Consider the following 12,688-nt stretch of genomic DNA (forward strand, 5'->3'; position numbering starts at 1 on the left):
CTACCCAAAGATCAGCTGCTCAGGGCAGTTTCAAAGTGGTTAGCTATGATGGTCCAGCCTCACAGACTACTCCAGCCAGGTCTTTGGGTGAGCCCTCCATTTCCCCATCACACTGACAGTCATCTCAGTTCCCTCAGGGTCCCTAAAGATGCTGATGGCCCCAGACAACAGGAAGCAACTTTAAGAACATGATGCCCAAATTCCCAAAAGGTAGGGTGGATGGATTTTTTTTGTCAATTGGGTTATGGATGTTTGTTGTTGTTTAGAGGGGTTGGTTGTAAGTTGCTATTGGTCGTAGTCAGAGAGGAACCCAAGTAAAAGAGATTAGATTTAGGGATCTCCTGAAAAGAAAAAAGGTGGGATATAGGAATGATAAGAAAAAGGCTAGGTTATTGAATCCACATTTTTTAAAGAATGATTTGTTTATTTATTATGTAAACAGTGTTCTGCTTACACACCAGAAGAGGGCACCAGATCTCATTACGGATGGTTGTGAGCCGCCATGTGGTTGCTAGGAATTGAACTCAGGACCTCTGGAAGAGCAGCCAGTGCTCTTAACCTCTGAGCCACCTTTCTAGTCCCTACTGAACCTACTTTTAAACAACATCAAAAAGGAACTACTAGTCTCAAATATTTTAAATGGATATGGATTTTTCTATATTGATACAAATTTAAGGTTTTTTTGTTTTGGACAGTATTTCTATGTGTAACAGCTTTGGCTGCCCTGGAATTCACTTTGTAGTTCAGGCTGGTCTCAGATTTCCAGAGACCCAACTGCCTCTGCCTCCTGAGTACTGGGAATAAAGGCGTGCACTATGTTTTAATAATATAAAGCTTTTCATGACAGTGAGACACATCTGCTCCTGGCTGCACGAATATACTTAATAAAAAGATGGTGGGCATTAGAGACCTCCATATGGAGTTTTCTATTGGGCAAGAAACTGCCCTTGCCTTGACTGCTGACTGTATGCTGTCCTAATTGGATAAGCAGGACACAAAGAAAGAGTCTGCTGAACTTTGCCAAGACAAAGTAGGACAGTCCTTCAAAATTCCTGCTTCATAGAAAACTCTGTGAGACATTCTATCCCATTAGGCTGAGAGTGGATGCCCCAATGTTGCAGACAAACCTTGAGTGACTGTCCAGGCAGGCAAATATCTGTCATTTCTATAGTTTTGAAAGTTGTTTGCTCTGCACTTCCTGCTTACTTAGCTAATATTATGTCCTCAAGTCTCTGATGAAGTTGAAGATGAGATAGTTATAGTTACAGTTTTCTTTGTTACCAAATTCAAAACAGAAACTCACAACAAAAAGTATAAAGTGTGTAAGTTTGAGAGGCATAAAAGCTTAAATTGTTTATCTAAGAAAATGTTTTGAGTTCTAAATATATAATTTGGGTTGGTAATACAAGTTGGGATAGAAAGTGAAATAGGTACAAAAATTCTGGACTCACCAAATAGGATGGATAATGAAGTATTTTCTCTAAATTTGTCAAATATAAATGAACTGGACATTGTGAATGTAATTCTTACCTGATAATTATTCTTATTATCTATCTATGTATCTCTGTATCTATCTATCTATCTACCTATCTATCTATGCTGGCAAAACACCTATATACATAAAATAAAAGTTAAAGTAAAAATCTTTAAAAATTGCTCTATGTTATTTTATATGATTATTGCTTATTGGCGAATATTTAGCTTTTTGGTTTATTTTGCTCTTTTAATAAGTCTTTTTAGAGAATGTATTTTGATGACATTCACCTCGATTCTTCCCTTTAACTCCTCCAGATCCTTTCCCACTTTCCTATCCCCTCTCCTAACTTCATGTTTTTTGTCTGTTTGATTTAATTTAATAGCCCATTGACTTCAGTTTGTGTTGGCACTATATTTCTGGGTGTGGAGCAGTCCACTGGAGTATGGTTGACTTACCAGGAATGACATCCTTAAAGAAAAGTGACTGCCCTCCACCTCCAGAAGCCATCCATTGTCCATAATTTCTTACTTAGCAGTGGGGACTTGTGAACTCCTTCCCACTCCATGCTAGAATGTTGGTTGGCTTGATCTTGCTCAGGTCTAGTGCAGGGAACTGCAGCAGCTGTGAGTTCGTGAGTGCAGTGGTTTGTCTGTCTGTCCAGAAGACACTGTTTTGGTCTTGCCCTGTTATACTCTTCCCACCCTGTCTTCTGGGACAGTCCCTGAGCCTTAGGAGGGGATGTGATATAAATGTCCCATTTGTAGCTGAGCTCAACAAGTCACTTCTTAGCTGCACTTTGACCATTGTGAATTTCTGCATTAACCTCCATATATTGCACAAAGAAACGTCTCTGATGAGGACTGAGAGTTGCAATAATTTACAGGAAGATAAGGAATTAGTTTGGTACTATGTCCATTTAGTAAAATGATAGGTCCAATCCCAGAGGCTATGTGTTTCACAACTATGGGTTCTTGGGCATATTTTCAGTACTAGGGATGTATAAGTTGCCACAATTCCTCTCAGCTGCTCACCAATACCTGACGGGAAGACTTGTTGAAGATACCACACTGGCTACAGAACATGGAGAAATCAAGTTGGTACTGACCAGCAAGTTTCCTCCTTGCTGGCCAGCTGTCACAGTATTGGAAGGTACTACATAGGTTGTAGGGTGGAGTAGGGGCAAGTTTAACCCAGCTGTGAACCTGTGAACTGCAGTGATGACCAATGTGGCAAGATATGCCCACCAGTGCAATGGTGGTTCACATGCTACCGAGGCAAGCAGCAACTTTCTGCTTGGTTTGATTCTTGAGATAGGGTCTCATCATGTATCCCTGGCTGAGCCCAAATTCACAGAGATCTTCCTGCCTCTGTCTCTGGAACACTGGGATTAAAGGCATGTACCTTGTCTGGCATAGTATTCTGCTTTTGTCAAATTTTAAACTGTTATAAACAAAAAGCATTTATAAATCTCTCTATCTCTCCTCTCTTCTGCTCTCCTCTCCTCTCATCTGAGACAAGGTCTTATGTCACTGAAGATCATCTCAAACTTTCACGTAACTGAGAAAAGACTTGAACTCTTGATCCTCCTGAGTCAGCCTCCCTAGTGCTGGGATTGTAGGCATGTATAGTCATATATGACTATATTTCTAAAAACAATAAAGACAAAAACAGATTCCTGAAATTGGAAGAGCTATCCCTGCAAGTATACGTGCATAAATTTAAAGATTGATTTTTCTTTTTAGTTATGTGTACAGGTGTTTTGCTTGCATGTGTATATGCACACCATGTTTGTGCCTGTTGCCCCCTGCCCCCCCCCAGAGGCCAGGAGGGGATGTTGGTGCCTCTGGACCTGAAGTTTCATGTGTGGCTGGAAACCAGGTCCAGATCCTTTGCAAGATCAGTAAGTGCTGTGACATGCTGAGCCATTTCTCTAGCCTCACAATTTTTGAAAGATATGAAAATTTCCACTAGAGTGTCACCAGTTTTTACTCCCACTAGCAGTGATGAGAGTATCTTTTCTACTTACAAATGATGATGCCTAGCCAGGGATAGTGGGCACACCTGTAATCACACTGCTTGGTAGGTGAATGCAGGAGGATTGTGACTTGGTCTCTACTATAGGCTGCATAGCTCAACTTACCAACAAACAAGAGGGAGCTATGGCTTCATTATCATAAACATGTTCTCAGGCTCTGCTTTGGATACCCCCATCTTCATTGTGGGAGAAGCAGAAGCTCTGAGAGGCCATTTAATTATAATATCGTAAGGGCTGCTGTGGCTGCACAGTACAGGTTGGGGGCATTGATGTGGGAAAGATTAATTGTCCCTGAAACAAACAGTAAGCTGATCCACTGCAGATAGGCTTGGAGCCATATGTTAAGGATGGGTAGACACTGACAGACATTAGACATTACAGATGCTGTAAAGTAACAATTTAATTGTCTCTGTCCCACTAGAACCCGAGTTTCTTTATATCCCCATCTACCTTCTGCAGTGCCTTGCAACAGCTTCATTGCTAAAATATGAATGTTTGCCTGAAAATGATGTCTGATTATAATACAAAAAGTTAATAAATATGACTTCTTAAAATTATTTCTGGAGTGGAGACAGCTTTATTGATTTCTGTATTTCTAAAGAATATGCAGCAAGGACTGGAGAGATGGCTTAGTGGTTATATTCACTCAGTTGTTTTTGTAGAGGACCCATGTTCATTTCTAGCACCCAGGAGGCAGCTGGCAATCTTCTGTAACTACTGTTCCAGGCATCTATCTCCATCTTCTGGCCTCCACAGGCACTGCACACACATAATGCACATGCACACATACAGGCAAAATGCTCATGCACATAGGACAAAGATAAATCTTTAAAAAGATATGCAGCAATTTAAAACAATTTGAGAGCTTCCAGCTGTGTTTTCAGATCATTAAGGAAATTATTACTTTATTATTATTATTATTATTATTATTATTATTACTGTTAATCACTATCAGTCTGGATCTCACTATGTTTCCCAGGCTGGCCATGAGCTCTCAGAAGTAATTGGAATCTTAAGTGCATTATTACTATGCCCTGCTTAATAAATTTTGTTTTGTTTTGAGACAAGATCTCTTGTATCCCAGGTTAGCCTCAAATTTATTATGCAGCCAAGGATAACTGTGAATTCCAGATCTTCTTGTCTCTCCCTCCCAAGTGAGATAAATTACTATTTTTGATTTTGCTGTGTTGGGGTGGAACCCAAAGTCTGATGCATATTAGGCAAGGCTTTTAATGAGCCACATCTCTAGGTCCAGTAAGCAGATTAGTGAGAATGTCTTGTATGGGGTTCCTGTTTTTGATGACGTTTCTTTCTTCTTTCTGCTTAGGGGTGAAGTGTGGATAAGCTGGGGAATTTATGTGTTAACTTCTGTTTTCTTTTCTTTTGAATATTTAAGTATGAATTCCAGAGCAAAGGCCAGATGTTTTAGGAAGAAATGAAAATTTGAACATACACACAGACCCTCTTTAAAACCTTTTATGAATTGGCAATTAATCTTACACTGTCAGTGCTAGATGACTGAATTAAAATTCATTCACCTAAAATAAAAAATTAAATTATAGACTCTGTAGCCTATTTTCTCTGATAATTAAGAACGAATATATGATACATTTTATGTGAGAAGTGATTAGGCGTATTAGTTCATATGGAGTAATCTATCTTCTAAATTAAATATAACAGTGCAAAAACTGTGAACAACACGAAATGCTAATTCTCATTAACAAGGTACAAGATGAAAAGTAATGAAAACTATGACTCTTGGTAGAGAGACTAGGGATTTGGAGATAGGATTTGACTTCCAATTATGGTAATAGCTACTTGACATTGAGCTAGATGGTTGACCTGGAATTTTTTTTCTTTTTCCTATTATTTAGGCATAAAATTAAAAGCTAGACAGGATAATGGTACCATATACATATTAATCTAAAATTTTGTTATTTGACCAGAGAAAGAATCAAAGAGGGGACATTTCAAATGTAAAGACACAAACACCCAGAAGAGCTGGGTGGTACCCAGCAGAGTGATAGAAGAGTCCTTCAAAATTCCTGCCTCACAGAAAAGTCTGTCAGATATGCCAGGCCTGTAGGCTGAAGATGGATGCCCTAATGTTACAGAGGAACTTTAGGGTAACTGTCTAGGCATCCAGATGTTTCTGTCATTTCTAAAGTTTTGGAAATTGCTTGCTTTGCACTTCCTGTTAACTCAGATAATATTATATCCTTCTTGAGTTTTTGATGAAGTTGAAGACAAGATAGTTATAGTTACAGTTTTCCTTGTACCAAATTCAGAAAAAGAAACTTACATCAGAGGTGTTAAGTTTATAAGGATGTAAAGCATAAAAGCTTAAGTTGTTTATCTAAGAAGATGTTTTAAGGTCTAAAAAGATATTTTTAGGATGGTGATACAAGTTATAATAGAAAGTGTTTTAGGTATAAACTGGACTCATCAAGATAGGATAAATAATGGAGTAATTTCTCTGAACTTGCCAAATACAAATGGCCTGGACATTGTGAATGCAAACCTTATCTGACAATTGCTCTTATTGAATATAGTTTTACTGTGCTAGAGTTAAAACATTTCCTATTTAGACAAAAAGGGGGAAATGTTACAGGATATAAGTTCATACTTTGTGAAGTTGTGTCTATGTTTGCCTCACCTGCCTAAGACACCTGATTTGTTTAGTAAAGAGCTGAATATCCAACAGCTAGGGAGGAGAGAATAGGAGAGACTTCTGGGCAATGAGAGAGGAACTCAGGGGTTAGAATCTGGCACTTGGAGAGATGACTCAGAGGTTAAGAGCACTTATGCCTTGGCAAAGTTCAGCAGAAGCTTTCTTTTATGTCCTGCCTGTCCAGTTTGGACAGCATACTGTCAGGAGTTGAGGCAAAGGCAGTTTCTTGCTCAGTGAATAACTTTGCTACAGTGAAGGCAAACTCCATGTGGAGGTTCTCTGATGCCCATCATACTTTTTTGAACTACATTTGTGCTGCCAGGTGCAGATGTGTCTCACTGTCATGAAGAACCTATGTTGTTAAAACATCTTAAATGCTATATTATGTAGGTCTCTGAAGTGTTTGAAGACCATCTATCTATATAAAATATATCTTTGTTTGACCTTGAAAACATATCTAACATGACCACAAATTCTATTGTTGTAGATGACTAACAGCTAACCTGCATCTTATTGTCCTAAATAGCTTCCAAGGACTAAAACTTTACACTGCGTTTTTAAATGAGCTGCATAGGTACAATACCTTAAACAACAGTAGAAACATATATGCAGTGTGTTCTAACAAAAATAACATTAAATTTGTATCAATGTACAGAAATTCATACTACTGTAAAATATTTGAGATTACTAGTTGCTTTTTAGTTTAAAAGTAGATTCAATAGTCTATGCTTTCATCTTATGATCCTTATATCTCCTTTTTTTCTTTTAGAAGGAGATCCCTGAATCTAACCATCTTTACTTAGTTTTTTTCCTGACCATGACCAGTAACAACTTGCAACTAGCCCCCTCCTAATCAATGACGAACATCCATAACCCACCAATTACCAAAACCACCCACCCACCTCTTGAGAATGAGGGTATTATGTTCTTAAAATTACTTCCTGTTGTCTGGGGATGACAGAATCTTTAGGAGAACCTCAGAAAATTGATAATGGTCAAGTCTTGGGAGAGCTAGTTGTATCATTTGTGTCCAGTCTCTGTGTAATGGGAAAGTGCAGAGCTTATCTGAAGTCCTGGCCAGAGTAGTCTGTGAGCCTGGATCCTCTCACCTAGCAACTTTGAAATTGTCCTGGATGTAGATTTTTGAGGAAACTGTAACAGAGGCATTCTGAGAGGCCAGATCGCCTGGGCTACTTGTCTTCATTGGTATCTGGTCCTTTTTGTTCTGAAAACACAGAAACTTTTTTAAAGGTAACATACACATCTGTACCAACACAGTTATGGAATGTGAAGTTTGCACAAGTTAGCTAAAGATGATACTCTGTCTGATGCTTGAGTAGGTAAAAGGCATCTGCAAACTTTATAAGTCAGTTTGGACTGCATAACCAACTGGGTGGCTCACAAACCATCTGTAATGAGATCTGGTGCCCCCTTCTGGCCTGCAGGGATACATGCAGGCAGAACACTGTATTCATAATAAATAATCTTAAAAACAACAATAACAACAAAAAACTGTATTGTTTTTCCCTGATAGCTTAGTGATTAAGAAACTTGCTGTCAAATCTGAGAACTTGAGTTTGATCGTCAGCACTCGCATGGAAGGAGAGAAATAGCTCTAGCAAGCTATCCTGTGACCTCCACACTCAAGCCCAGGCACACACATACACATTTGTATACATAAATGTAATAAAAATGTAAAAAGATCTTCCCTGACAATCAAGGCTTTGAGATACATCCTGTGAGGCTGTTTACAGAATAAGCATCATGCTGCAAAGAAATACTTTATTAATGACTCATGCTGGAGCGCCTATGCTGACTCCACCAGTTTCATGATGTAGTAAGGAATGGCTGTAGCTAGTGAGAAAAGCCAATGCTGCTTTTAGTGCCTTATTCTTCTAATTACAGCTAGTACTTGCGACATGCCTCACATCCTTGTTATGGGGATTCCTGAAGGGTGAGTCATTGTGGCAAACCTCCTGGGTCTGACTCATCACCTCCTGCAGTTGCCACTGCAGAGTAAGAGGACCCCTTCTTTCTTTTTTTTCTGGAACCTTCAGGAAACAGAATCCTAACTTAAGCGTTCTCATTTGGGACTTTAAGCCAGTGTCCCCAACTGAGACATAGCCTTTGCTCTCCAGGGCAGTGGGACTTGATAATGTTTTCTCCAGTGTCTGAGATGGCTATGATCCTAAATTCTGTAGTTCTAGGTCACAAGGTCATTATGAATCACTAGCTCTAAATACTTGTCAGGTCCCAGGTGCTGCTCTGGGTGCTGAGCATGGTAAATAAATCGCTTAGAATTTATTACTCCTCAGATTGAGAGATGATCAACTGAGAGTTGCAGGCTGGGCCAATTTAACCTGACTCAGGATCTATAGCACAGTACCAGAGTGCAAGCACCAGGAATGGCTGTTAGGTCAGTGGCTGACATCATCCACTGTTTAATTCAGATACCATGGAATTAGGCTGGGCAGTGGTGGGGCATACCTTTAATTCTAGCCCTTGGGAAGCAGAGGCAGGCAGATCTCTGTGAGTTCAAGGCCAGCCTGCTCTATGGAGTGAGTTCCAGGACAGCCAGAGCTACAGTGAGAAGCCCTGTTTCGAACAAACAAGCAAGCAAGCAAACAAACAAACAAAAGTCAAAACCCCCAAACAGAACAAAGCAAAACAAAAGATACTGTGGAATTATGCTATAACTGACACCATATTTTCTACTATGTACTTATTTGTTTATTTATTTATTGTTTAATTTTAGTGTACATGAATGAGGGGTGTGTGTGTGTGTGTGTGTGTGTGTGTGTGTGTGTGGTGTGTGGTGTGTGTGCTTGGTGTGTGTGTGTGTGGTGTGTGTGTGTGTGTGTGTGTGTGTGTGTGTGTGTGTGTGTGTGTGTGTGTGTGAGTGTGTGTGTGTGTGTGTGTGTGTGTGTGTGTGTGTGTAGCTCAAAAGACAGCTTTCAAGAGTTGGTTCTCCTTTCCCCTTCTTGAGGCAGGGTCTTGTTTCTGTTGTGCTGTGAAGCAAGCCTAGCTTTATTGTGTGCAGCTGCCTTATGGAAGGTTCTAGGGATTGAGCTCAGGTCGCTGGACTTGCATGGCAAGTGCCTTTATCCTCTCATCCATCTTTCAGGCCCTGTTCTCTACTAAAAGTACCCTTCTTTTGAATGAAAAATCTAGCACATGTCTACTGTAAAGAGCAAATGCAGACATGCTTAAAGAGAAGTTAAATTTCTTTCTCACTTCCTCCTTTCAAGTGCAATTCCCTGGGTTGTAAAATGCTAGCTGTGGGTCCTTTTCTAAGTTCTCTGTGTGTAGTTAAGTCTATGAGTGTTGTGTTAACAGGATTGCCAACTTGAGAGGATCACCCAGGAGACAAATCCTACAAATCGTACACTTTTTTTTTTTTTGAGAAATAACTTTTGGCTTATATGAAACAAAAACCTTGCATTTGTTATCTTGTAACTAGCATCTTTGGTGTGATGTGGTGAAAGTGTTACTGCAAAAATGATGAGATAGGAGATTCTCATCCTGGCTGCTTCATCAACTATGTTTAGACAAATGAATCGATATGACCAGGATACAAATCTCTTACATGTAAAACACAAAATTTATACTTAATGCCATGCAGGGCCATTTGAGCTAAGAAATATATACAAACAGTGACTCAAATCTCATAATTTTTATTATCACTGTGTAGTAGCATCAAGAGTTAGGGATTTTCTTTTTCTTTCTACTTTTTTGTTTGAGACAGGTTTTTTTTTTTTTTTTTTTTTTTTTTGGTAGCCTTGACTGCCCTGGAACTGGCGCTATAGACCAGGCTACCCTCAAACTCCCAGAGATCCACCTGCCTCTGTGGCGAATGCTGGGATTAAAGGTGTGAACCACCATTGCCTCTGAAGTGGGATTCGGACCCATGCCTCCATATGAAGATCAGAATCCCCAAACAGGGGAGCTGAGCTTGATCCTGGCACGTTAGATCACTCTGGCATCCCAACATTCTCTTTTCTCTTTTTCTAAAAAGAAAAAAAAAAAAAGATTTACTTATTTTTACTTCATATGCATTGGTGTTTTGCCTGCATTTATGTCTGTATGAGGGTGTTAGATCACTTTGAGCTGGATTAAAGACAGGTATGAGCTGCCATGTGGGTTTTGGGAATTGAACCTGGGTCCTCTGGAAGAGCAGCCAGTGTGCTTAACCACTGAGCCACCACTCCAGACCCAAGAGTTAGGAATTTTATACCCTAATAAATACCATTGGTAACATTGTTAGGAGTTATAAACTTGTTAAAAAAACAAACAAACTTTTTTGTGTGTGTCAATAAAGAAGATTGGGAAAAGTCAATAAATAAAACTGTGACTCATTTTCATGTTTGCATTTTATCTAAAGTAAAGTGGGTGAAGTGATATCATTTTCAAGAAAAGTGCTTTTATACAACTTAGCTAAATCACATATACCTGGGAAGTCACATAAGAGAATTATTTTGATTTTTAGCAGCTAATTTGAACCTGTAAGTTGTATAGCCACTACCCTCTAGTGATGGATAGAAGTGAGTTTCAATTAGGGCACCCTATTCCCTGTTGAGACAGGTGTTCACTACATAGCCTAGGCTGGCTTGAAACTCATAGAGAGCTGCTGGCCTCTGCCTCCCACCAAGGCATTTTTAAAAATTACCTTGACTGGGAAATAACAAATGTCAATCAGACTGTAATGCCAATATAATACAAATTTGTCTAAAATTTGTACTATATACAAGAGATTGTGCTGAATGTTATTGATACAGGGGAAATTGGATATCTCATTAATAAAAGAATTTAAGAATTGACTCAAATGGAAGCACAAAGACAATTTTGTTAGTTTAAAAGAAAGCCGTTAAGGAAGGTGAGCTGTAACACCTCAGCAGCTGTTCAGAGGAGGATGGAGGAGAGAAAGCAAAGCCATGCCAGGCAAGCTGGCTGCAGGGCAGACACATGGCAGAGAAGCAGCCACATGGGTAAAGTAAAAGCTTCAAAGAAAGAGTAGGAAGGTCAAAATGTTGGGGTGGTGGAGAAGCCCAGAGAGTTAAGGAAACTACACTTAGAAAAAGAGATAAAGAAGAAAAGGAAAAGGTAAAAATTTCTGAATAATTCAGAAAAATGAGCAGATTCACTCCCCCCCTGGGTACAGTTTATCAGTTACTGTATTAGACCCTGGGATTTTGGGAAGGATGGAAAAGTGCAGTATCTCATTTAAGAACGAATTATTCTGTCCATCTCCTTAGCATGGCTTAAGGTGACCCTGCCTTCCTAGGGATGGTCACTTAACCAAAGTGATTGAACCAGCCCGACTGGAAGGTTAAGTCTCTCCATGCAGGCCAGAGATTCCATTCCAGTTTTTCTTTTCTTTTTTCTTTCCTACTCTAACCCTAGGAAACAATGGGACCAGAGGTACCAATCAATAGTTGAATGCAATGTGATAAGAACTGGAACAGATATAAAAACATGTAATCTGGGGGAGGAGGTAAGTACTAGTACTAGTCCCATTTAAGACTGGCGAGAAGGAGATGAAGCGATATTTAAGAGTGTTTGTTGCCCTTGTAGAGGACCTAGCTTTGTTTCTCAGAACCCACACACTAGTGCATAGCCATCTGCAACTCCAGGGAACCCTATGCCTTCTTCTGATCTCTGTGGGTACCTGGAGACAAGCACTCATACATTAAAAAGAAAAAAAAAATTTTTTTAAAAGTTGAGGAACACATTCCAGAGAAAGTGGTATTTAGAATTAGATTTCAGACCTCAGGGCATCTTACTAAGGAATAGATGAGTAAGAGCTGAGCTGTGGACATACATGTTCAGAAGCAAAAATAAATCTGGAGGTGAGTGTGGTTGCTTGCACCCATAATAGCACTCAAGAAGCTATAACAGGAGGGTTCCTTGAGTTCAAGTGTAACCTGGCCTAGAGAATGAGCTGCTATCACAAACAAATCACCACCTATAACCAAGGGTATCACTGAAAAATTAGATAACATCGTCAAGCTAGAGAGGACACAGCGATTAAGATTACGGGAAATGCTGATATGGAGGAGACCCATGTGCGTTTTCTCTTTATTTTGCTAATATGTTGTATTATGTTTGTTGACTTTAAAATAATAAATCAACTATGAATTCTTGGAGTAAGCTGCTGTTGGTTATAGTATATCATGTCTTACATATTGCAAGAAGGAGTGCAAGATTAGGAAGAATGATTTATATGAAACGGGAAGTCTCTAGGATGACCAGATTTGGATAGAGAGAATGCAAAACACTTAAAAGGTGAACAGGCTCCTCAATGAGCGATTGTCAGCACTGTTGATACAGAAAGAGGAAATGAAAGGGTACAATGTGGTGGAGTAGTCACGTGACCTAGACTTCAATTGAGAGCATAGATTGAGAAATAGGAAATAAGTAATAGATCATCTTTCTGTCTGATAGAATGCTTGCCAAGATTCTCATAAAATCTTGAATTGAGTGTGGTGGCATAGGTCTGTAATGCCAG

The sequence above is a fragment of the Phodopus roborovskii genome, unplaced genomic scaffold, assembly GCF_943737965.1.
Source record: "Phodopus roborovskii unplaced genomic scaffold, PHOROB, whole genome shotgun sequence".
Classification (NCBI taxonomy): domain Eukaryota; kingdom Metazoa; phylum Chordata; class Mammalia; order Rodentia; family Cricetidae; genus Phodopus; species Phodopus roborovskii.